Here is a 24,665-nt window from a genome sequence, read left to right as displayed (position 1 = left end):
GGCAGTCCTCTGATAGTCCTACACAGGTCCAGTACTGAACCAAAGAGTGGGTCTGAAGGTTTTAATTTTATACCATGGTACCCTATTTCGAAAGGGTGGGAGAAGCATTTGGAAAGATATTTTTATGTGCATTGAATTCCCTGACTCCTCAGTCCTGGCTCCAAGCTGGCTGCATTGACAATGCAGGGTCATTATTCTCTTTCTGTGGAGGCAAAGCACAGGCAATGCAGTTGTAAGTGGCACTGTGCTCAGCTCTGTCCCCTCATCCAGTGAGCATATGGCCCACTGAGGCATACTAAATCCCTATATTGTGTGATTGTCTGAAAGGAAGTCCAACTGTCAGCTACACCCAATCATGTGATTGGCACAAAGGGCTAAGGGCAGGCATGTGTAAGTTTCTAAAAGTGGCATTTTTAAAATTGTAAAGAAAAATCTGACTTCACCATTAAAAAGAGTTTGTCAATACAATTTCATAGATACCAAATGTGACATATCACCTGCTCCCAATTTGAAATTACAGCTTATTAAATGTAATAAGACATTCCCAATGTTATTCTTTGGGGGGTATAGGCCTCAGTAGTGAACACATTTAAGAGTTTTAATACTACTAAGACCTTTAAAACTTAAAAGTATATATCAAACCCTTTAATTACACAGTACTCTGCCCTATGGGCTTCCTAGAGTCTCCCACGGGGTGACGTATATGTAATAAAAGGGGAGTTTATAGCTTGATAGTGGGAGTCTGATGCCAAGTCGACATGGCAGTTTAAAACTGCAGTGACTGGCCTCGGGCATGTTTTACAGTGCTTGTTAAGTGAGTGGTGCAACTCCACTAGTAGCATTGGTTTTACTAGTATCATTTATTTTATATGGTATACCACACTAAAAGGGACTTACAAGTAATTTAACAATGCCAATTAGGTATATGTCGATTAAACCATGCTTAGATGAGTCAGCACAAGCACTATACCGCTGGCTAGCAGTGGTACGTGCACAGAGTCCTAAGGCCAGCAAAAGTGAATTTCAGCACAAATTTGAGGAAACAGGCAAAAGGTTTGGGGGAAGACCACCCTAAGGGTGACAGAGCTAACAGATGTAATTCTTGGGCTTGCACTATGTACGTCAACATTTTCTGTATGACATCCACAAATAATTTTTCAAACACTGCTGTCAGCATTCACCAAATTGTTGTTGCCAGGTAGCCAAGTGAGAAACGCATTCCGCAAAGTGGTGGCTGGTCCTCATGACGGACCCCTAGGCCTCAATGACATGAAACTTAATTATTGGGCTAGCCAAGTGGTGCCAAATCAATAAGTGTTTTTTGCTGACAGAATCTTTGAACAACACAGCGGCCTTAATTTACTATACAGTCCTCACCTACAGAAATCTCTCCCACAGCAGCACAAACTACTCTGACCTGCTGCCACCAGTCACTGCAGTGGACCAAGTGGCATTGTGTGCTGACAGTGGAGACACCTGATGGCATGGGAATTGGCTGAGAATCATGGAACAGCTTGAGGGGTTGTGTCAATAGAAAGGCATTGGAATCTCAAAAACTGGGGGTCCTTTGAGAGGGCAACTCCATATGTACATTTCAGCACTTAGCAAAAACATATGCAAAAAACTATGGGGCGTATTTATACTCTGCGCTGAATGTGCGTCAAAAATTTTGACCCACATTCGCGCAAACCACACACCATATTTATGCTATGATGCCCGACCCCGCGAACGTCAAAGTTCCTCCATGAGCGTCATTTTCTAGATGCGGGAAACCGCCTTGCGTTAATGACATGCAAGGTAGGGGTTCCTGCCCAAAAAATGGCTTTAAGGCCTGTGCGCCTTATTTATACTCCCGCGTCATTTTGACACACAGGAGGGGTCGGGCCTTAAAAAATGGTGCACAGCATGATGTGCACTGTTTTTTAACGCCTGGGTGAGGGCAGGCATTGAGGGGCCTGTGGGCTCACTTTCATGGTCTCTGACCATGGAAGCAGTCCAGAGGTGCCCTTCCCTGCCCCCAGGGACACCCGCTGCCACCCTCTCCCACCCCTGGAAGACACCCATGGAATGGGGGACCCATCCCATGTAAGTAGAGGTAAGTTGAGGTAAGTATACTTTTTTTTTTTTTTTTAAGTGGCATAGGGGGTCTAACTTGGGCCCCCCTACATGCCACTGTGCCCAATGACCATGTACAGGGGACAGAAGTAATTCCAATGGGGGTTGTGCATAAAAAAAATGGCGCAAGTCTGGTAAGAGCCATGATTTTTTCCTCTAGCCGGACTTGCACCATTTTTTGAAGCACAACCCCCATTTTTCCCTACACCGGCTAACGTCAATCCTTAAATAAGGCACCTGCCTGGCGTGTAGGAATGGCGTGAGCCGGCGGTAAATTTTTTTACTTAAACCAGCGTCGGCACTGGTTTACGTCAAAAAGCATTAATATGGGCCTAAATTCTTTTGATAGTCACGGGATGCGTTCCCTCCTTAGATGCATACTATAAGAAATTTCAACCCCTACCTGCCCACAATCTCATACAGGTATACATCACTGTCTTCTCCATGTGGGTTATTAGTACTCCAGACCCATTTTAATTCTCAAAGAGCATTGGGAACACAATGTAAGCATATAAGAGGAAGAAGATTTGGTGGATGCTAAAATGGCCCTAGAGTATTAGTGGTCTCCATGAGACTGAGACTGATACAACTTAAATACCTGCACAGGGTATACTACAACCCCCTGACATTGAGCAAGATGAACTCCTCCATATGATATGAGACAGACCCAAAATAGTTGTAAACAGGCAAATAGAACTGGAACCCAGAATGATAATACTGTGTCTGATGGATAAAAGAAGTGGTAGGAGGCATTCCAGACTGCTAATGGCCATGGGCTTCCTCATAGCCAAGAGAGATATGGCTAGACATTGGAGATCTACAACAGCCAAACACTGTCTGAATGGCCTTGTCAAATGGACTATTGTGTCAAAGAGGAACAATTTGAATATAAATTGAGGGATTGCCCCACAAAGTATACTATAGAATTGGGGGATTGACTCAATTACTCCGACTGTGCCACTAAATACATAAATAGTAAATAACTTTAGATTTAGGTTTAGAAGACTGTGTGTATATTTAATTTGGGCTTGGTGGCTACAGATGGTTTTATTCCACATGTCCTATGCTAATCTTCTAATAAAAAATTGGCTGTAGCACAAACTAAGGCGCACATTTACAAGCACTGTGACGCAGGGCAAATGACCTTGCTATGCTGTCCTTAATTACAGAGAAGGGGCAGAAATGTCCTGTATCCACAAGATAAAACACATTTCTGTCCTCTCCCCTGCGCTGTTGCATATTGGGCTGCCAAGCGCTGAAGCAGGCACCTTGGTGCAACAGCACCTGCATTGCAGACAGGATTGTTTTTGTGCAGAAAGGGACACCTTCCTGCACAAAAATAATCGACAGAGGCGTTTTCTCTTTCTGTGTATGCTACAAAATGCAGCACACATAGAAAGAGGAAAAAACAAAAACAAAAACAAATAAAGATATTTCCTTGCATGAAAAGTCACGAAAAAGTGACTTTGCCTGGCCTTGTAGATATAGTCCTGCACAATGTGCCTCTGATGCATCACTTCTAGGCTCCATGCAGTGAGCTTGTAAATAATCCCCTACATGTATGTATTCTAAAAAAAACAAAAAAACTGCAGGGCCATCCTCTGGTTAACAAGGTAGATCTCAAGCAGCAGGCCAGTCCTTTGGGGAATAAGGTATGACTCAAGCAGCAGGGCAGTCCTCTGGGGGAACAAAGCGCTCCTTCCTCTTGTGAAATCCACAGGTCCAGAAATGTATTGGAGCGTGGCTCTATAGGTCTAATATTTATACCTGATGCCAGCTCCTGAAGTGGGAGGATTCCCTATACTACCCCAACATCTGGTTCTGGAAAGTTCTTCCCTTCTCCTGTCAGGGCTCCAAGATGGCTGGGGGGGACAAAAAACCGGAGTGATCCTCCTTTGTGTGTGCTGGAGGCAGGCTCTTTGAAAAGTAAGTGTGGCTAGGCCCAGCTCTATCTCCAACCATACTGTCCACTCCTAATCCCTTCTGTGTCACTGTCTGAAAAGAATACAGAAACCCCACCAGCAGAGTCATTCACAGTCAAGTGACCAAGCACACTGGCAGAAGGAACATATGGTTAGGACAAGAAAATGCCAGCTTTCTAAAGTGGCATTTTCAGGACAGTAACTTTAAATCTAATTTTATCATTAACTTAAATTACAGAGTAAACCCCACATCCATCTGCTCCCAATCAAAGGTTACCATTTATTAAATGTAATATGGCAACCCCATGGTAGTCAATGGAAGATATAGGCCTTACAGTAGTGACACACTTTAGGTTGTTTTCAATGCCAGGGCTTCTAAAACTTAAACCACATATACTGCATTTTAAACGCAAGGCACTCTGTCCTGAGAGCCTTTAAGGCCTACGTTGGTGGTGTCCTATGTGTATTAAAAAGGAAAGATTAGGCCTGGCAAAAGGCTAATTTTGTCAGGTCGAAATATCTGCAGTTTCACGTCTGAGACATGTTTTAAAGGGCTTGAGGGTGTCAAAATGAGTGCTGTTGGCCCTCTAGTAGCATTTTATTTACAGGCTCTAAGTACATGAGATACCATCTATTAGGGGGGTACAAGTAACTTAAATGTGACAATTAGGTTTGGGTAAATTAAGCCATGTTTTAAGGAGAGAGGGCACAAGCACTTTAGCACTGGTTATCAGTGGTAAACTGTACAGAGTCCTAATGCCAACAAACACAAATTCAGAAAAACAGGAGAGACGAAGGCAAAAAAATTGTAGTTACTGTGCAGAGAAGGCCACTTCAAACATAAGTGGCGTTTTGAAATTCAATAAAGGGCACTGTCATCTAGTATTTAGGCGGAATTTGGGCAGAAACATTCCTGGTTAACTGCTCTAGTAGTAAGCAAGGCATATCAGCTGGCAATCAAATGTTTGGCCGCCTATTTTCAAAAGTCATAACACTTACTATTGCTTATCTTGAGCAATATGTTTGACATTACAATTGAACGTTACTTATTTGTCTGTGCCGGGCTTTAAAGGCACTAGTGACGATTTCATTGATTACAGGTTTCATCATTTGAAAAATGCTAGTTTCTTAGCAACATTGATTTAATACTAAGGTAGATTTGCTCAATGAAGTTCCACGAAGCATGCATCCATGTGTGGCTGTGTGCCTGAGCCCTTTACGTGAGGCCAGCTGATGCTTGGAGCAATGCATTGAGGAAGGATAGAAGATCTATAATGTGTCAACGGCCACCACTGAAGTGTAGCATATCAAGATCAGTGGCTGAGGTATTGATGTCTGATGCTAGCAGAAAGAGTTTTAATCTCCTGAGCAGTTTCAATTCATACCACTGTTTTTGTTGTTTTAGGTTTGTTTGAAAGGCATTTGATCAATTCATGGTTAACATATTGTATTTAATAGTGCATTTAAGAGACTCTCAACCAGGCTTCTTTAGCCATTGTCTTCTATTGCTTTGGAAATTTCAGGCTCTGACTTCAAACATTGTCAATCGCATCTTGCATCAGTGCACAGAAGTACTTTTGTCTCACTGTTTTTTATTGGCTTTTTTGGTGTTCTTCCAACTCCATTGCACTGGGGCTAGTTTAAACCTGACATCAGTCACTGAATGGCCCAGAAGCAATGGGGAGCGAGCATTAAGAAAATAATCCACAAATTGGTGCAACAGTAAAATAATGTTGTTCTTGCTTTATGTTCTGTAGCATTCAATTGTCAGATGCTTTTGTCAATGAACTGCTCTGCGTATAGCTGAATAGCTATAAAAATAATGGCCATCTTAGAATTGTAATTTACATACTCTTATTGTTTTACATACCATTTCTAGAGGGCTGCTGCTTTTTTATATTTGCTGCAAAAAGTAAGGCAAACCTCTTTTCTGTAGCAACGATTTCAGATGCTTTTGTCTGTGTTTCAGTGCAATAGATTTGGATGAATATTTATCAATCTTTCACGCTACGCAAAAAGCAATCCACCTTGGTGCCCTGTCTGAAAGGGTAGGAATGCAGCCTATTTACCATTATACAGCTTATTCACACCCTTTCCTAACTCTGGCTCACTTTTGGCTGCCTAGTGTCAATGCAGGCACCTTTGCGTCACGGTGCAAGGGTGCCTGTGTTGTAGGCAGGATTGTTTTTGTTCAGAAAGAGGCACTTTCCTCTTTATATTTGTGATGCATAATGCAACACACGTAGAAAGACTAAATAAAACGAGAGGAAATAGATATTTCTCCTCATTACACCTCACCAGGGGGGTGTGGCATTTCTAACACAAATGGTATATGCTCCACCCTTGGAACACCTCACTTCTACAGTTACTCCAGGCAGTGGCTTGCACTGCCTTGTGTTACTCTAGATCTATCAAGCCCTGCAGGGCCACGCATTTTAGAGGGAAGCACATTACCAGTTCTTTATTAATTCAATATATATTGAGAATGACATAATACCAGCAGCAAAGCCATTCTTCTAGCTTTGAGGGCCTTGTCATGGTGAGATGGTTAGTGACTATCTTGTTACTGTAAATAGCAGCTACAATTGGCATTGCAACTGGAAGTGGTCCCCTGACAAGGGCTCCGGTACTTATTACTATTATTATTATGATTATGATTAATATTATTATTATTATTTATTTACAAAATAAATACTGCTTTGCCTGCTTCATTTGGAAGATCAGAGCCAAGGTTAACGCTCTTTCTCCAATTCGGAACGAGACAGATTCTGTTCATTCTCATAAACAACAAAGCTAGATATTGAAAATACCTCCAACTTTGGTCAATTTATTTCAAAACAAAAACAGAACATCGGCTGTATCTTTTCTGCCCTTTTTGATTTGGAGCGTGAATGTTCTAAAAAAGGTGCTCATGGTACAAAAGAAGGTTTCTGGACAATAGGAAACTACCCTAGTTCTCATATTTGTTTCCTTTCTTTTCTGTAAAGCGGACTAACCCCTGCATTCAATTATTATCATTCCTCCCGCAGTGCCCTTACAATGAAAAAGCCAAAGAAATGCTTTGACGACGCTAGCTTTCAAAACGCAGTGCATTTTTGCTAGTCAAATAATGAGCATATACTGCAGCAGACAGACTATTCATTATCTCAATGTATCCCCTGTTGGCGGAACAAGAGACACTGTAAGCATTTGTTGACTCATTATTTGATTAAGGTTTGGGTGCGGAGTTCGCTAGAGAATAGAGCCAACATGTTTGAAACATGGTAAATGTAAAAAATGTACATAAGGGTGTGTGTCCTTGAACTCAAAGAAGCAGACTGGTATAGCAAGGCCTTTCATGTACTTCTAAGCAACATGCCAGGCTGCGAACATTTCTTTTAATAAATAAAGTTAAGTCTGCTTCGGTTTCTTATAACTTTAACCTGTGATGAGGAGCAAGAGGTGACTTGCGTCAATACCATCTGTCTTGCGCTTTAACATGTATTCATTTGTCACTTTTATGAACTTTGGGCCAGCTTTATTAGCAAGTTGTGTCGATTTTGCACCATAAAACGGGGTGCAAGCGCAACGCACCCCTCAAGTGCAATTTATCAAACCAACCAAGTCCACCTTGTGTTGCCCTGAGTGGCTTCATAAATCCAGAGTAATGCAATACAAGGTAGATCGCTGCATTACCCTGCCCCCGGGAGGCATTCCAGGGTTGATACCTGGGTGTTCCCAGTCCCTTCCTGACTTCAGAAGATACCTGCCTTGTCACTGATAAATGCAACTCACACTTGAGGCTCCCCACAGTTTGCTTCACTAGGCAGGCTTGGAACAAGACCCAGGAAAAAAGGAACACCTGGCCAGAACAAGTGGAAGGGTAGACAAAGGGTAGGCACAGAGGCTGGCACTGGTTATGAAAGTCGCAACCCAGCATTTTAGATGACTTGAAGATTAGAAATAAAGGGGCAAGGTTATTTAGGGTGCTTTCAATGTTGCAATCCCTATAGGAATGTTTGTTGTATGTGACATTTGCGCTAAACAGAATTATACTAAACTTGACATGAAGGGAAAACCCTACTCTGAATAGTCCCCTTTTGAGGGTTGGTGTATATCTGTTCACCAAAGTTTGATATATTTGCCTTCTGCAAGGCGATGGGCTGGCTTCAAAGAGTTAATCTTTCAGATATTTCAGATATATGGATGTTTAATTTGTGATTCGCCCACTATTGGAAAGCAAGAGCAAACACTGAAACATGTATTTTAACGCGATTGCCTGAGGTTAAATTCAAAACTAGAACCAATGAAATATGCTAATTAGAAAAGAGATCCAGTCATAATGTACACCACTTGATGAACAGCTCGTAACCTCTCACGTCATAAATCAAACCGAAATGATATAATTTGTCAGATTGCTGACTGGCATCACATATGACTTTCCCTGTTCATTTGGAGAAGTGTATCTTTTTTTGTAAACATTTTTCCTTCTAATTAAGGTATATTGGTGTGTGATGTTTTGATGTCGGGTTACTTTCAACTACACATATATTTTCTTTCAACTTTACAAGGCTCACAGAGTTTGAACATAGGCAACATAGAAGAAACAAATAAAAATAACGTATTGTAGCCTTTTTCCGCAGTTGAAAACCCTTACGGCTGCTGACAGACAGTGGCTGGATTATCTGGGAACCCCTTGAGGTATGACTCTCTTTTGAGGTATGACGGGTACTTGTGCAATGTCTGAACAGTCACGTACCTGTAATTATTTAGATTATCTGTATAAGGTTTAAAAAATTTCTTACTTATATAACTTGACCTATTTTCAGACTACGTGGCAACTGACCAGTGTATGATTCGCAAAGGTGTTGGTTCCTTATTGTGTTGGTTCCTTATTTTGTAATGGTTCTCCTAGATGCTTGTGTGGGCATTTTTGGCTGTTATATTCCTGCCTCAAAATCTTTCTGAACTACAAGAGAGAAAGTCCTGGCATTGCATTGGTGCATTGGACAGGGTAGTTCTGCATCTAATTTTGAAATTGATCTATTTTTTTTAAATAAAAGTCAGGATGTTGCTATTTTTTCCATTACTCCTGATTCATCCTCTTAGAGGGCATGTCTGCTTCTCTTCCTGGAGATGTGATACATATAGCTCAGTTTATGTCAGCTGTTAGGTCTTCACAAAGAGAAGAAGCCCCAGTCGTCACCATTAGTCACTCTTTCCAAAGCTTATAAGTGCCAGAGGTGACACAAGGCTGCAATATCTAAGAAATGACTATCTTCTGGAAGATCGATATGATGGGCAGAGGTTCACATTTAACTGACCTTAACACCAGTGCTCCAAGAACACTGTGGGCCATATTTATACTTTTTGACGCAAAACTGCGCTAACGCAGTTTTGCGTCAAAAAAATTAGCGCCGGCTAAGGCCATTTCGATGCGCCGTGCGGACGTCAAATTTATACTTTGACGTACGGCGGCGCAACCAACAGGTGGGAGTCATTATTTCGTGACGCACACAGCGGCGTTACGTCGTAAAGGAAACCAACGTTAACGCGACGCAAATCACTGTGGGTCGATTTACGACAGCGCAAACCGGAAAGCGTTGTTTTTCTTGACGCTATTGCGTCAAATATTAGCGCGAAAACTGCCCTTTCAGCAGAGGAGAGCCAAAATGGATCCCAGAAGCCAGTACAGACCCCAGGAGGATGACAGCAGACCAGGAACCAGCCAGGAGGATCCATACCGGAACCAGGACATTTTTAGAAAAAAAAGAAAGTGTCGCTTCAGTGCAGAGGAGCAGGAAATCCTGGTGAAAGAGGTGACGGAACACCAGCACCAATTGTTCATCACCTCTAAATTGCCACTCAGTAGGAGAGAGGCCATATGGAAACAAATTGTGGACAAGATCAACAGTGTGGCTGAAGAACGCTGCACAGTCACCGAGTGTAAGAAACGCTGGCATGACTGCAAACGTAGGACAAAAGAAAAAATGGGCAGGAACAGGAAGGCAGCAATGCAGACTGGAGGGGGGAGTCCAGCACAACAGGAGGCCCTGGACCACATGGAGGAGATGGTCTCAGCCGTCATCCCGGAGGAGATCGTCACAGAGATTCAAGGACAGGACAGCGCAGACTACCACGAGACAACGCACATGCAGGGTAAGTCGCATGGGGAATTAAATTGCAATAATGGGGACTGTAAGCGGGGGGGGGATACCTACTACACAATGCATGTAAGTCAGCACATATATGAAGTGGCATGGGTAAAGGGGCACGGCAGGGGGGCATGGCCAGCACAGACTGAATCTGGGGCACGACAAAATACAGCACCAACAACAGTCCCATGGGGCCATCCTGTAAGTACAACATTAGAGCCAAGGGAAAGCAGCGACAGGTGGGAAGGCCACTACGTCAAACTCACATCCAGGCACTTGTCTTGCAAAATCTATCCTACATCAACTAGGTCCCTATTAGTAATGCAGTAGCCAAAACAACAACTGCAATGTAACTGCCATAACAGTTGACAAGAACACCTCTCATCTCTGTGCAGCTATAGTACCAAATGGCAGGAACCTCCCCATGGAACATACATACCTAAATTAGGGGGTGAGGATGACATCTGCAACTATTCATAGAAATAATACAAAGGCACCAGTACACTCAAATGCCGAATGTCCATACTTGACACATACATAAGGCAAAGTAAACAGCAATAGGAGCCACACAGCACTAAGGACACACACATGCTGCATACGTCAGGGTCTCTCACGTGCCTGGCTAACAAGGCTACATCACTAATGTCATACTGCTCAGACAACAACATTGAGGAGGGGACACAGGCAACTGGTCACTGAAACACACCTGCACAGTCTGACAACCAAATAGAACCTTCATACGATAAACAGGCCAATCCAATTAAACACGCATGACCCAACATCATCTTCAAACATCAACAATGTTTACATCCATACCACATCCTAACATTGACATGCATAGGATATGCCACGTCACATGTACATTTCGGGCAATGTGAATAAAAAGTGTTTGGGGCAGGTCCTGAGAGGCAAGTGTGCTGCCAGGGCATTCACAACACCCACAGCCAGTCAAAGTGTAGTGTTCTAAGTGTAACGTATACTTTGCGCATTAGCTTCAGGCTTTAGGCCTTTGTGCACCTTGCCCTGAATGTACTTTTACTCATTTGCTCACATCTAAGAGCCTCAGAGCACTTAGCACTAAATGCTTTTTATTGGCCTTCCTATCAGTTAATTTAGCAAATAGCCAGTCCTACGGTGTTGTTAATTAGTCAAATCACACTGTTTTGCCTACTTCTGCACTGGAGTTTGCCAGAACATATTCACTCTGTGTCCCAGTCAAGGATACAGTCTGGTACATTGCCGATAGACGTGGTAGGGGTTAAGATTTGGCATTCCTGCGTAGGGACACTTTGTCATCACAATGACATATGACTCATAAAATCACTTCCTTGTCCCAAGACACACAAGAGGGAGTTTCCAAACAGAGAACCACAACTAGACGCTGCCTGCCTTGCTGCAGATGCAGAACCAGATCACAGGCCATTGCTCTGATATGAGGGATGATGTCTCCCCAGTGATTCAGACAGGCAAGCTCCAAGCTTAACATGCTGTGCTATAATAGAACAAGCAGAGGGATAGTAGAAACAGTTAGGCTGCATGATAGCTTTGTACAAAGGTTTTACTCTCCTGCTGACTATTCCAATTCTAACAGTTTGTATTGTTTGGGTTATTGTGGCTCACACCTAAATATGTACAAGTCAGTTGTACAATGAAATCATCATATTAAACAAGTACTGTCTTTGTCATTTGTGTATGAGAACATACTGGAAAAGAGAGAATTGTGTAGGATCTGAGTGACCACGACTTCACTGAGAAGTTCCAAAGATGTCATGCGCTCGGATGTCTAAACATTCCTTTGCTGTGGGAGACCAGAGGCACTGCTAGTTAGCCAGAGCAAAAAGAAAGAATCAGGGTGACAGAGTTAATTACAAGTGTGTCAGACTTAGTCCCCCACACCATTAGCTATCCTGCTGCCTAGAAAGCCAGTAATCTCATGTAGGATAATGAGAGCCCACCCAACAAAATGTCCCTCCATAAAAATAGTTAAACACGGAGGGAGGAGTAGGACAAAAACATGCCCATTCCTAAATTTTGACAAAGCAACACCTAGAGGCGATCAGGCAGACAAGTCTGATAGCTCCATATCATACATGTGACACACAGGTGGGCCATAGGCCTACAACAATGCCCATATGAAGGACAGCAGATACCAAAACAAAAACAGAGCACAAAGTTAAGGCATCCAAAGGCTTGTATCTTAGTGCAAAATTGTCACAACACAGACACACTAATTGTACCCTGTTTCATTGCAGAGGAACATGGATCTCCTGACGATATGCCTGTCCCTGATTTCCCTGATGACATGGATGACGAGCCCATAAACATTCCACAGGAGACCATCCAAATGGTCCTTGAAAGCCTCCAAACCCCACATTCAGTCACAAGGAGGAGCACAGAAGAAGCAGCCACCACAGGAGAACCACCCGCCACCCCAATTGTAAGACCTGCCAGCTCCAACACAGCTGAGGACTCTGACGACACTGGCACCAGCTTCGAAAGAACCGTCGTTGGGGTACAGCGGGAGCTGGCCAAGGAGGTGCGGTGGGGATGTAAACTATGGCAGCCAGCCTTGAGGGGGTGCGTTCGTGCATGATGTCTTCTGAGGATCAGGCAGCTAATATGCAAACCCGAACATCTCTCTTGCAGGAACTTGTCAAAACACAGAAGGAAATCTGCACAGCTGTCATCCAGTTGACACAACAACTACAACTGCAATCCAGTCAACGTGTGCACGAATGCAACATAGAACCCCTCAGGGCCGACCTGGTTGCCTACCATCGTGATGTGGCTGCCATTCTGAAAAACCAGCAGGCCCTCCTTGCTGCAGTACTGCCCTTCATAACTCCACAGGGAGCAGCCCCTGGGATGTCTGCCTCCATGTCTTCTAACACTGAGGTGTGTGTTGCCCCTTCACAACCAACAACAACAAGGACAAACCAGGCAACACACACATCAGAAGAAGAAGACATGGAACAGATAACATTCACACGGAAGAGTACCCGGAAGCACTAGTCCCTGCACCATGGCCTACTTTGACCAAGGTCCTACGTTTTGTCAAATGCCAGTCTCACTACAACTACACTCAATGACTGTTCTGCAATCCACTGTATGACTTGTCCCCATTGCCAGTGAATGTCTCTCTCCTACTATTTGCCAAATCCTGTCCCTCTGCACTGTCTGTGACATCACCCCAGCATGTCAGGAGCATCATCCACACCCCTTCTGTAGGATCACCATGTAAGAATGCACCAGAACGGACTCAGCAAACATGGTGAATGGACATTTTGCACTACAGCACCTATAAATAAATAGCACTTGCACACCTATTATGTCTCTGTGTTATTTGACACTTCAACTGTGCAGTACCTAACTCCAAAGTGCCTGTGTGGCAACCATGTAGATTCTCAATACTACTGTCCTGATTTCATGTATTCTGAAACATCTGTGCAGTGGCCAGGATTGCATCATAGCCTTACCATCTTGATGAAAATAACTGATGAAGGGACTAACCACACACCATCATGCTGTGTTGGACAGAATGATGCACCATCTATAGCTATTCTAGACAACTAATGGTGGCTGAGAAATGTAGGCACCATGCAATACTAAAATAAGAAATAATGCTGCAAAATGTAAGGAAACATTAACAAATTACACTGCATCAATCACCCTTACGGATTATACGTCCATGAAGGAAAGTCATGCAGAATCAGTACACACATGATGTAGGTCAGCAATGAAAGCAACAAGACAAGAGTGTGAACAACTCCTCATCTACAAAGATCTCCCTGAACTTCACACTGCTGTCCGACCTCTCAATTTACCCACAATAACAAGTCTGGAAGCACTCTTTGTGAAGTAGGATGCATACCAACACAAAACCTTGGTGATCAATGCACACTACCAATGGTGGGTCTCCCAAATGGTGGATACTTACCAAGTTAGCACACGGGTAGCTGGCATGTTAAACCTCAATTTCCTGAGGATGGCGAGCATAGGACACAAATGTCATACTAAAACATTCAGCTACACTGATGTCAAGGCCATGATAAAGTAGCACCTAACGCATCATGTAAAGGGTTAACTATATATTTATTTCTATTGAGTAACACAAGAGGCAACTAAGGGAAAGGTAAACCTACACTAATCTAACCTGACTACTACTAACCCACAACTGTCCCTAACTAACCTAAGCTAAACTTACTCTATACATGTAACGAAACAATCTAAACATCAACCCCCCACCCACCATTATGAGACAGGACACATGCAGGACAACACTTACTAACCTACACACATACTATACCATCCTAAACAAACATATATTTTTTATTTTTTTTATTTTTAACAGGAATCCCAACATTGCCCCCCACCCACCCACCCACACAAAAAATAAAGATAGAAAGAATAAGGACCCCCCCACCCTCTTCCCTAACACTAACTAAGCTAAAATACCTATACTTACCTAATACTAATCCCCAAAACCCAACTAACAGTAGAAAATAGGAAAGAGGAGAGAGGGGAGGGGTAAAAGTTCTACAGGGCAAAAGTCCTACAGGTTCGCCCTCCGTAGTGTCCGCCTGATGGAGCGGACCCGCTTTTTATTATAGCCCATATCCTCCCTCAGGTTGTCCACCTTCTTGACGAGCTTGTCCATTTTTCTTGTTAATGCCAGGAAGGCAGCTGGGTCAACAGGAGGGTCTGAGGTTGTTTGTGTGCCGGCGGTGGTTGAGGTTGTGGCAGGAGTTGGTTGCCCACTGGACTGTCCTGGTATCACAACACGGCTGGGTCCAGGTCTGGAGGAAGAGCCAGGGTCTATTGTTCCTGACGTTGCTGGGGCCACTTGGGGAGACCTGGTGGATGTGGTGTTGGTGGCTGTTGGTGGCAATGTAGGGGGAGCCTGTGGTGTGGCCCACCACGCCCCAGAGGCCCAATCCGAATGATATTTGCGGGCCATCCTCCGGTACCCACACTGCACTTGCAGGATGTGCCTGTATCTCATGGCACGCCTCTCAAAATGGTTGCGATCTGCGGCACTCATGTTTGCAGCTGTGAAGAGAAAAGGCAAATATTTACCTTTGGAATTGCATTGGGTGGAATAGCACAATGGGTTATTTGTACATTACTAGAAATGTATTGGTTGCAGCAATTGTCACAACATAGTTCACTGAAAGGCTCAGAGGAAGTACATGTGAAGCATGCATACATAAGGCCATCTCACACCTAACATATCCATGTCTCTACGTGATGGATGACATCACCCTAAACTACTCATCCAAATTATACCTAAGGCATCTGACGTTATGGCTGCACCTCTTCCGCATACTGACTTCACTATATATGTCACTCTATGTGATAACTATCACAATCCTCACTCAATGCCATTTGTAATTAGTTGTGTGCTAATATTGAACCCATGGGCCATAACCGAATGTGTACACTAGGGGCCAGATGTAGGAAGATGGAAAATTGCGACTAGCAATTTGCAATGCAGAACGGTGTCTCCGACACCGTCTGCGAGTCGCTATGGGGTCGCTAAGACCCACCTCATTTACATCAATGAGGTGGGTTCCAAGTTGCGCCCCCTTAGCGACTATGGGCACTCACGGGGATGGAGGCCTGCTGGGAACAGCAGACCTCCATGGCCGTGACTGCTTTTAAATAAAGCAGGTTATTTTTTCCCAAGTGTAGGCCGTTTACCTGAAAGGAAAACTAGCTGCACTTAGAAAAAAATACAAAATCTTCAATCTTGGTTTATTTCAGGGCAGTTAGTGGTCCCTTGGACCACTGGCTGTTTTGTACATGATGATTTGGGTCGACTCACAAAGGGGAAGAGTTCCTAGTGGATGATAACTGCGACTCCCTTTGCGACCACGTACTCGGTTGCAAATGGAATTGCATACCACTGCGAGTCGCAAATAGGAGGGGAAAACACCTTCCTATTTGCGATTTGGAAAAGCATTTTGCAAGTACGTTCAGAATCACAAAATACATTTCTGAATAGCAAACAGACGTTTGCAATTCACAAAGAGCAATTTATGACATTTGCAACTTGTAAACAGTTTGCTACATCTGGCCCTAGGTTCTAAATCAAGTCGCAAAAGGTCGCAAGTACGTGTAACATACTGGTTGCTACATTCCTAGGTACCCTGTTTCACATTAACATGGCAGTCTTTGAGTGTGGTGTGGAAATAACAACCAACAATCCCATGTTTAATGCACACCCAGGAGTGTATAGATAGTTCAACAAGTATGTGCCTTCACACACAACACCTATGAAGGGCTAGCAACACGTTGGAGTCAGCCAAACATTGTCACATCCAAGGTCCACACATGTCAAAATGCCATGACTTAGGCCAACATCACATACTATCAGTGAGGCATGTTTTACAACACACACAGAGGAGCAAGAACACCCATTATCATGAGTCGACAGAACACCTAGGCCATTGCACTCAAGTCACACACACTTCTAGTTCACCTTGTGGCAGTACATGCCCCCGGAAGATCCAACCTACAGTGTACACAGTCCATCCTCAACTAGGAAGATGCACTTTTCATCAAAGCCATTTGCCAAAGCTATATGGGAGAATGTCAGTCTGATATGCAGACTCAGTTCATGCCAAGTCCCCGACCAAGTCTTACATTAACCAGTGTATTCCAAATGACTCATCCCATTCCCCATTGCGGCCCAACTGGAATGACCTACAGCCCCTAAATCTGAAAGATGGCTAGGTATTGGTTTACGGAAACAGAAGTGCTATTTGATATCCAACCAAAGCAACAATGCCAATGAACGGCCAGCGCATCAAATCATGAATTCTGTTGAACACACAGTAGTCCATCATGCATCACTAGCAAACAATAAAAATAGCACTCAGGCCACACTCACTGTAGGTATCTGGGTCCTCAAAATGTGCCACCTCTCCCACGGTGTACGGGCTTGTCCACCTGTAAAGCATGAAAGGAAGAATATACTCAGACTGGGTGCAGTGACAAATAATTGCAGTTACAATGACACTGTGTGAATATGACATGGTAATGATACACTTTCCCACATGCTCATACTGCATGGATGAATTTGTATTCAACATCAACATTGGATGAGTCTCCTGCTACAGTTACACACCCTACTACACACATGCAGTGGCCAGGACAGTCAGGTGTTGTCAAAGATACCCCTCCATTAGCATGCCCCAACAATAATGTCTTCCATACATCTCAGCATGTGCATCCCAGAGAGACATCCAAAAGCTGGTTACTTGAGGACTGCATGACCCCTCACAATCAAACAGGCTAGGTGGACATGTTCAACACACAGCAACCAGACACACATGTGACATATGTGTGGCCAACATATCTAACTTCATGTGACGTGAAGGCAACACACATTTATAGCATCATTATGGGTTACAAATTTTCTGTCTAGCTATGGCGTCAACATATGTAGGTATTTTGTTTCTACATGACTTACTCACTGGCCAATATGACCTGTAGAGTACAAATAGAGGCATTAACGTGTCGCTTGTCTGACACAAATGCAACACTACATTACATACAGCTACTGGCATCTGGTATGTGTTGAAAACATGAGCCATCTGACTGCTAGCATTGGTCTTACTACACATTGTGCAACAAATACACATTAGGGCACATAATTAGACTTTTGTAGCGCAGGATTTGCATCATTTTTTGATGCAGAGACGGGGCAAGCTAGCAAAATACAAATATATTTTGTAAGATGGCGCCGTTTTTGCGTGAAAATGTGGCGCTAAATCGGGGATAGGAATGTATAAACATGGGCCTAGGTTTCCCTAGCATTACACACAGTCAGCTACTTATCTAGCAGATTGGGTAACTATCATCACATGTCCCCACACAGATTTCTATTATTCCCATGTAATTGATTTGTACTCACCAACATGGCCACCAATCCTGAGTCCAAGGTGGTCCAGCAGGTCCTGTTCCCTGGATATCAGATCTGCCCAGCGGTGCTTTAATTGATGGACATTCCGCATGCTCCCATACACCCGGACCAGGTGATGGCGCACCTTCCCCCACCGGACTTTCCGTGCCTCCGTGTGATACCCCTGTATCACACGGCCCCCAGCCTCCAGCATCAGTGGGAGGAAATGGCAAACTAGCCAAATGAATCCCCCCAATTCATCCTCACCCATCCTGGAAAGGCGAGGCCTACCTGACATATCTACTGAAAAAATTTGACAAATGAAATAATAAAGTAAAAGTGGGAAATGGGGAAAGGTAGAGTTGTGAAGGAAAAAGAAAAATGAGAAAAATAGCCTAACTAACCCCAAAATTATGCTACCCAGAACAGACTCCCACAGACAATACAAACAAAAACAGGATTAGACAAAACTAGACTAAACAGACTGAGACAATATTATGCAACAAGACTAGGATCACAAAAAGAAAAATTTTCAAGGTACACAGGACACAAAAGCAGGACAACACCTTTCACACAACCACACAGTCTAGATAAATCTGAGACTGCAAAATGAAAGTGAAAGTTAACTCCCAGTACAGATTTAGTAAACAGGATATCCTATTACATCACTTCCTGCATAAAATGGCCGCCGTTTTTATTTTCCCGTTATGCGTCATATTTTCATGCATACACAATGTGCGTCATTTTTTTATGACGCATAACATTGCACATGATGCTGAGTCAAAAAATATGATATGAAAATTAATAATTTAATAAGGTACATGAGATGTCAAACATATTGTCCATGTTGCGTCATATTTTCCACGCATACATCATGGGCGTCATATTTTTTCCACGTAGAGGAGTGCACATAATGCAGAGTCAAAAAATATGATATGAAAATTAATAATTTAATAAGGTACATGAGATGTCCAACATACTGTCCATGTTGCGTCATATTTTCCACGCATACATCATGGGCGTCATATTTTTTCCACGTACAGGAGTGCACATAATGCAGAGTCAAAAAATATGATATGAAAATTAATAATTTAATAAGGTACATGAGATGTCCAACATATTGTCCATGTTGCGTCAAATTTACCACGCATACATCATGGGCATCATATTTTTTCCACGTACAGGAGTGCACATTATGCAGAGTCAAAAAATATGATATGAAAATTTTAATTACATAGCTAAATATGAGAAACATTTATGAAAATGTATATTTGACTCTGCATTCTGTGCACTCCTGTACGTGAAAAAATTATGTTGCCCATGCTGTATGCGTAGATATTTGAGCAATTTTTAAATTATGTCTTCATTTTTTAAACTTGGGGAAGGTGATTTGTCATGGCCAAACGGTGCTATGTGATACACATTTGTGGTTAGCTATGACACATGTCCGTTGTTGTATGTATAGAAGGCATTCACACTGTAATATTTATGATACGTTAAATAATGTATTAACCATATTTGTCCACATATTTTGGGTAATTGCTGATGGCTATTTTGGAATGATGGATGGGATACCATGATGTATTCCTTCTCCAAAATGTGTCCACAATTATGATGGTGATGCTTTTATCTATAGTCCGAACAGGGAGTGCAATAGTCACTTACAGTTTTTATGGGGCTAACCATGTCCCATTATGAATTTGTGTTTCTGATTTTTGTTTTACTTTTGACATGTAGCCCACACATGTGCCTTATGCATGTGTTTAGTTCACAAGCACAAGATTCTTGTATATTTGTGGGGCGGTAGAGGTGGACTTAGGCCCCCAGCACCCTAGGATTTGCCCATCCAGATTAGCTAATGTATCCATGGCTTTTATTTGTTCTGTTATGCAAAACCTGCAGCAGCAGGCTAATGTAAGGTCATATGGTATGAATCACTGTTAATCATTCATTCATCTCATTAGCCCATTTGACGTTTGCACTATTGATGAGTTGGAGCAATCTGGCATACCATTTTCCAATGACTATGTTTGCAAAATCTCAGCGTTCCTCATGTGCTGATGACAAATATTTAGTTGATGTCTGTGGCCCTTTCGGCATTACCTGGTTTAGTGGCATGTTACATTCTTCCTGCTAGGTTCAAACTGGGACACTACTGTGATGGGCTGCTTTCAAATATTTGGTTGATTGGATGACATATGTGTACATGTGTGTGGGAATGTGGATCCACTATCACCTGTCTGGGTGTATGTTGTCACTGTAACTTCAAGGTCTCCTCATGAGTTAGTGGCAGCTAATGTTGTTCCAATTGGGTATTGCTCATATCACACACTTGAGAGAAGCTATTGATGACATGGTCACGTACACATGGATGGTCCCACCATGTCTCTGAACACGTGTGATGAGACTTTCAAAAGATCTACATTTTTGGGCTGGGTGAGAGACTGTCTCAGGTATCTGGATCAGGCATGTGTAATTGCCACATTTGTACTCCTGTTGGCCTTTGTGTATGGTAATGTATCATGTCACATCCTACCCTCTGTGCATACATTTGTGATGTTTATTTTTGGTGTGATGATTGGTATAGCATTCTTGCTCAATGAGACGACATTCTTCTTCAGCAATTTCAAACTAAAGGTGGTCAGAAATGAATAGGCCAAAGCATGATGTGGTGTTTGTTATCTGTGTTTATTTACAATTGTGCAATACGAGTTGTTATAAGAAATTAAGAAAAAAAATTATTGACAAGCTGTTGGCACCTACGCACTCCTGCTGCCGTGTTAGGTTGTTCCCCCTCCTGTTGCAGGGCAGCATCCTCCTCTTCGTCATCCTCAGGCATGTCTGGGTCCGGTTCAAGGAGGGGAATGTTCCTTTTGACACAAATAGTGTGCAATATGGCACAAGTGAGTATGATATTACAGACCATCTCTGGGGAATAGAGTAGGCTACCGCCAGTTATGTCAAGGCAGCGGAACCTTGACTTTAGGATCCCAAAGGTCCGCTCCACAATGCTGCGTGTCCTCTTGTGAGCGTCATTGTATGCCCGCTCTGCAGCAGTATTTGGGTTCCCAAATGGTGTCATTAGCCAAGGCTGGATGCCATACCCCTGATCAGCTGAAAGAAAAACACAGAATGGGATAAATTAGATGTAGGAGGCACTGTTGTACAGATCTTTGATGGCAGTAGTTGTCTTGTGTTGTCTGTGACTCTTTTGTGTACTAATGTGACAACTTATAGTTGTTGGTGAAAACTTTTGCATTGATTTTTTTTCCTTGGCTGAGCAAGTGTTTGTTGGCTAACCGTTTGTCAGCAGTATGTATTTGTTTTTTCAGTACAGTGTGCCCTCCCTAGCATTGTGACTTGTCATACAGGTGTCCGTGTGTCTTCACTGGGGGTGAGATGATAGTTCCATGCAGAGTTGAAACATGAAAGTGTAGTTAACACGTTCATGTGAAAGTACCCAGGCCATCCCATCCCTTAAAACTTATGCAATGTATTAGTGTACAGGTTATTGTGAGACTTCCAATTTGCAAGGTGACATTTAGGCAACCACACTCATTAATGTCTTCACATTAAGCTGTGGAGTAAAATCAAATGTGTGACAGGTTCAATGGTGACTTCTGAAACATGGCTAGTGATGTGAGTACCTCAGTGTGTTCCTGTCTAGGTGTTGCTATTGTAGTGTATGTGTTGTTTGTCCTAGAGGTTTGCGGTGCAGTGTGTATATAAGTTGAATTTTTGTCACTGATGGCGTAGAACCCCTGTTTAGTTTCCTGCTGCTTCTGCAGTGTGTTAGGGAAGCAGATGTGGAGGGGTGTCAGTCGAATGATGGCATCCAGTACTTTTGGCAGGAATGCAGAGAATGATGGTTGGGATATTCCACCAACCAGGGCACCAGTTGTCTGAAACGAGCCACTTGCCAGCAGGTGAAGTACGGCAAGCAGCTTTGTTTCTGTTGGGATAGTGCGGGGAGTCACTAAAGTGGGGGCCAACTGCTGTTCAATATTTCTCAGCAGCTGCTGAATGGCCTGCCAGTTCAACCGGTACCTCTGGATGATGTCCCGTTCCCTGAGGCCATGCAGGGTTGTTCTTGGGCGGAATATCCTCTCCTGCCTTCTGCGCTGCCTTTGGGGTCCCTGCTGTTGTTGTTGTAGCTGCTGTTGTTGCTGCAGGGCTCTGCGTCTACGTGCACGCTGAATCAAAATCACCTCCATGTCTCCCTGTTGCTGCTCTGCTGTTTGTTCTGTGTGTTCTGATTAAATACAGGTGTGTTTGCCCCATTTTAACGCCTGCCCTGACCCAGGCGTTAAATTTTAACGCTATTCTTGATTTGCGTAATTTTTTTGCTCCGCCTACCGGCCGGGAGTCATTTTTGCCCGGAAGCATAAATACGACGCACGGCTGTGTGCGTCGGTTTTTGGACGGGAACGCCTACCCTGCATGTCATTAACGCAGGGCGGGGTGCCGCTTCCAGAAACTGACGCACATTGCGGAATTTTCCTTTGCGCCGGCTCGGGCGTCAGTGTTTAAATATGGGGCAACGTTTGCGCTGAATGTGCGTCAAAATTTTTTACGCACATTCGCCGCAAACGGAGTATAAATATGCCCCTGTGTGTCTCAGTTGTCGGTGCATGTCGTAGTGTTTCTCTTGTGGTAAGGTCCACACATTGCTTTCATAGATCTATTTATTTATTTATTTCATAGAGACCTGTCGTATCACCATCTTACCACCAACTTAACAAATGAAGACTGTTATGATGGTGTAATATGTTCTGATTGCCGACCTATGATCCTCATTACCCTGATTCTAAATGTTCCTCAAAGAGTGCTTTTGTACCGGCTCTCAAGGACCGATGAGAGTTCTTCTCAATCGCAAGAAGTTTTGGGCTAAATTTAAGGAAAGGGGAGATGACAGAGTAGAAAATGGGAAAGTCTTCAATAAGGTGTAAAACATAGGGCCAGATTTACAAGGAACTGGGGTAGCACGGTGCTGCACTAAAATTGGCAGTGCCACACTGTGTCAGTTCTGAAACTCAGGATGCACCCTATTTCCAAAAATATGAAGCATCCCTGTGTTTTCTCTAGTGCTGGCACTAAATGTAACTGCCAGCGCCAAAGCAGGCATCCTTGCACCAAAGTGCAAGGGTGTCTGCGTCAAAGGGAATTACTGTTTATGTGCAAGAAGGGACACATTCCTGCACATAAACAATAATTCATGGTGTTTAGCTCTTTCTATGAGTACTGCAGAATGCAGCACACATGGAAAAGGTAAAAACCAGGAGAAATAGAAGTCTTTTCCTCATTGCGCCATGCTAACACCACCCCTGGGGTGGCATTCATTATTGGTGCTGCTTTACATTTAAGATTCCTTGTAAATCTTGGGCTGCTTCAAAAGCAATGGGTGTTACGATGGAACACCCACAGCAACACCCATTGCACACCCCTCTGCTGCAGTGGCTTAGCACCGCATTGTAAATATGGCACAGTGCATAGTGGCACAGGAGCGTTACAAAAAGTGACGCTCCAGTGACGCTAGTGGCTTGTAAATATGCCCCATAATTCCAGATTCATAACTAGACTCACCTGGTGAGGTCAGAACTGTGAAGAGGAAGTTAAAAAATAACTAAATGCAGATTGCAGTAATCATTCCAATTATATTTTTAGTAGTGAGCAATTTTTTATGTCAGTGATTAATAGCCTCTGTCCGATGCAATAGGCTGTGGAATATTAATAGAGGTGATTATGGAGGACCCAGCACCCAATATCTGCACAAAACTGTATATGGTGATTCTAAGAAATTGGGTTATTAGCAGAGAGGGGTAAGAGTATTAATCAAGTAATAATCACTGTCCTTGGCAGGGCGAACTACAGAAGTCACTGAGTAATCTTGGGCTATCTTGGCACAAAGCAGTCAGGCTTTACTTAGAGGCAAAATGTATTTATGCAGCACTCACACAGTAATAAAGTGAAAACACAACAAACAAGAAAAATAGCAAACCAATTTAGAGAAATATACTGTAGTTTTATAAATATATATATATATATATATATATATATATATATATATATAAATATATATATATATATATATATATATATATATATGTACACATATATATAGGTATGTATATGCATATCTATATAAATATATATATGTATTCACATTCACGCAAAAAACAAAGGTTAGAGGGATGCGTTATACTTAGGTTCTGAATTTGCATGTGGAAAACCATAGAAATTCAGCTGTTAGAGTTAGTTCAAGTAACTATAACTCATGCCTCAAGGTAACTATAACTTAGGCCTCCACAAAAGAAAATGTGTATTTTTGCTGAGATTCGCATATCCTCTGTGAATTTCACTACAAAATTTTAAAATATATATTTTTTTAGCCCTGGTGTGATCCCTGGGGACCCCAGCACCAGGACTAGGGTGTTAGGGTTTTCCTACCCTGCACCATTTCTTTATTTTTGCGTCCCAAACAAGCTTCCAAAACTTTTTGTTTGAAGTGTTAGCAGCCAATCAAATATCAGGACTGGGACAATTGGATCCGCAGAAAATGCGCACCTCTAGATATGCATATAATATCTT

The sequence above is a fragment of the Pleurodeles waltl genome, chromosome 3_1 (assembly GCF_031143425.1).
Source record: "Pleurodeles waltl isolate 20211129_DDA chromosome 3_1, aPleWal1.hap1.20221129, whole genome shotgun sequence".
Lineage (NCBI taxonomy): Eukaryota > Metazoa > Chordata > Amphibia > Caudata > Salamandridae > Pleurodeles > Pleurodeles waltl.
Note: the sequence above shows the minus strand (reverse complement) of the source record.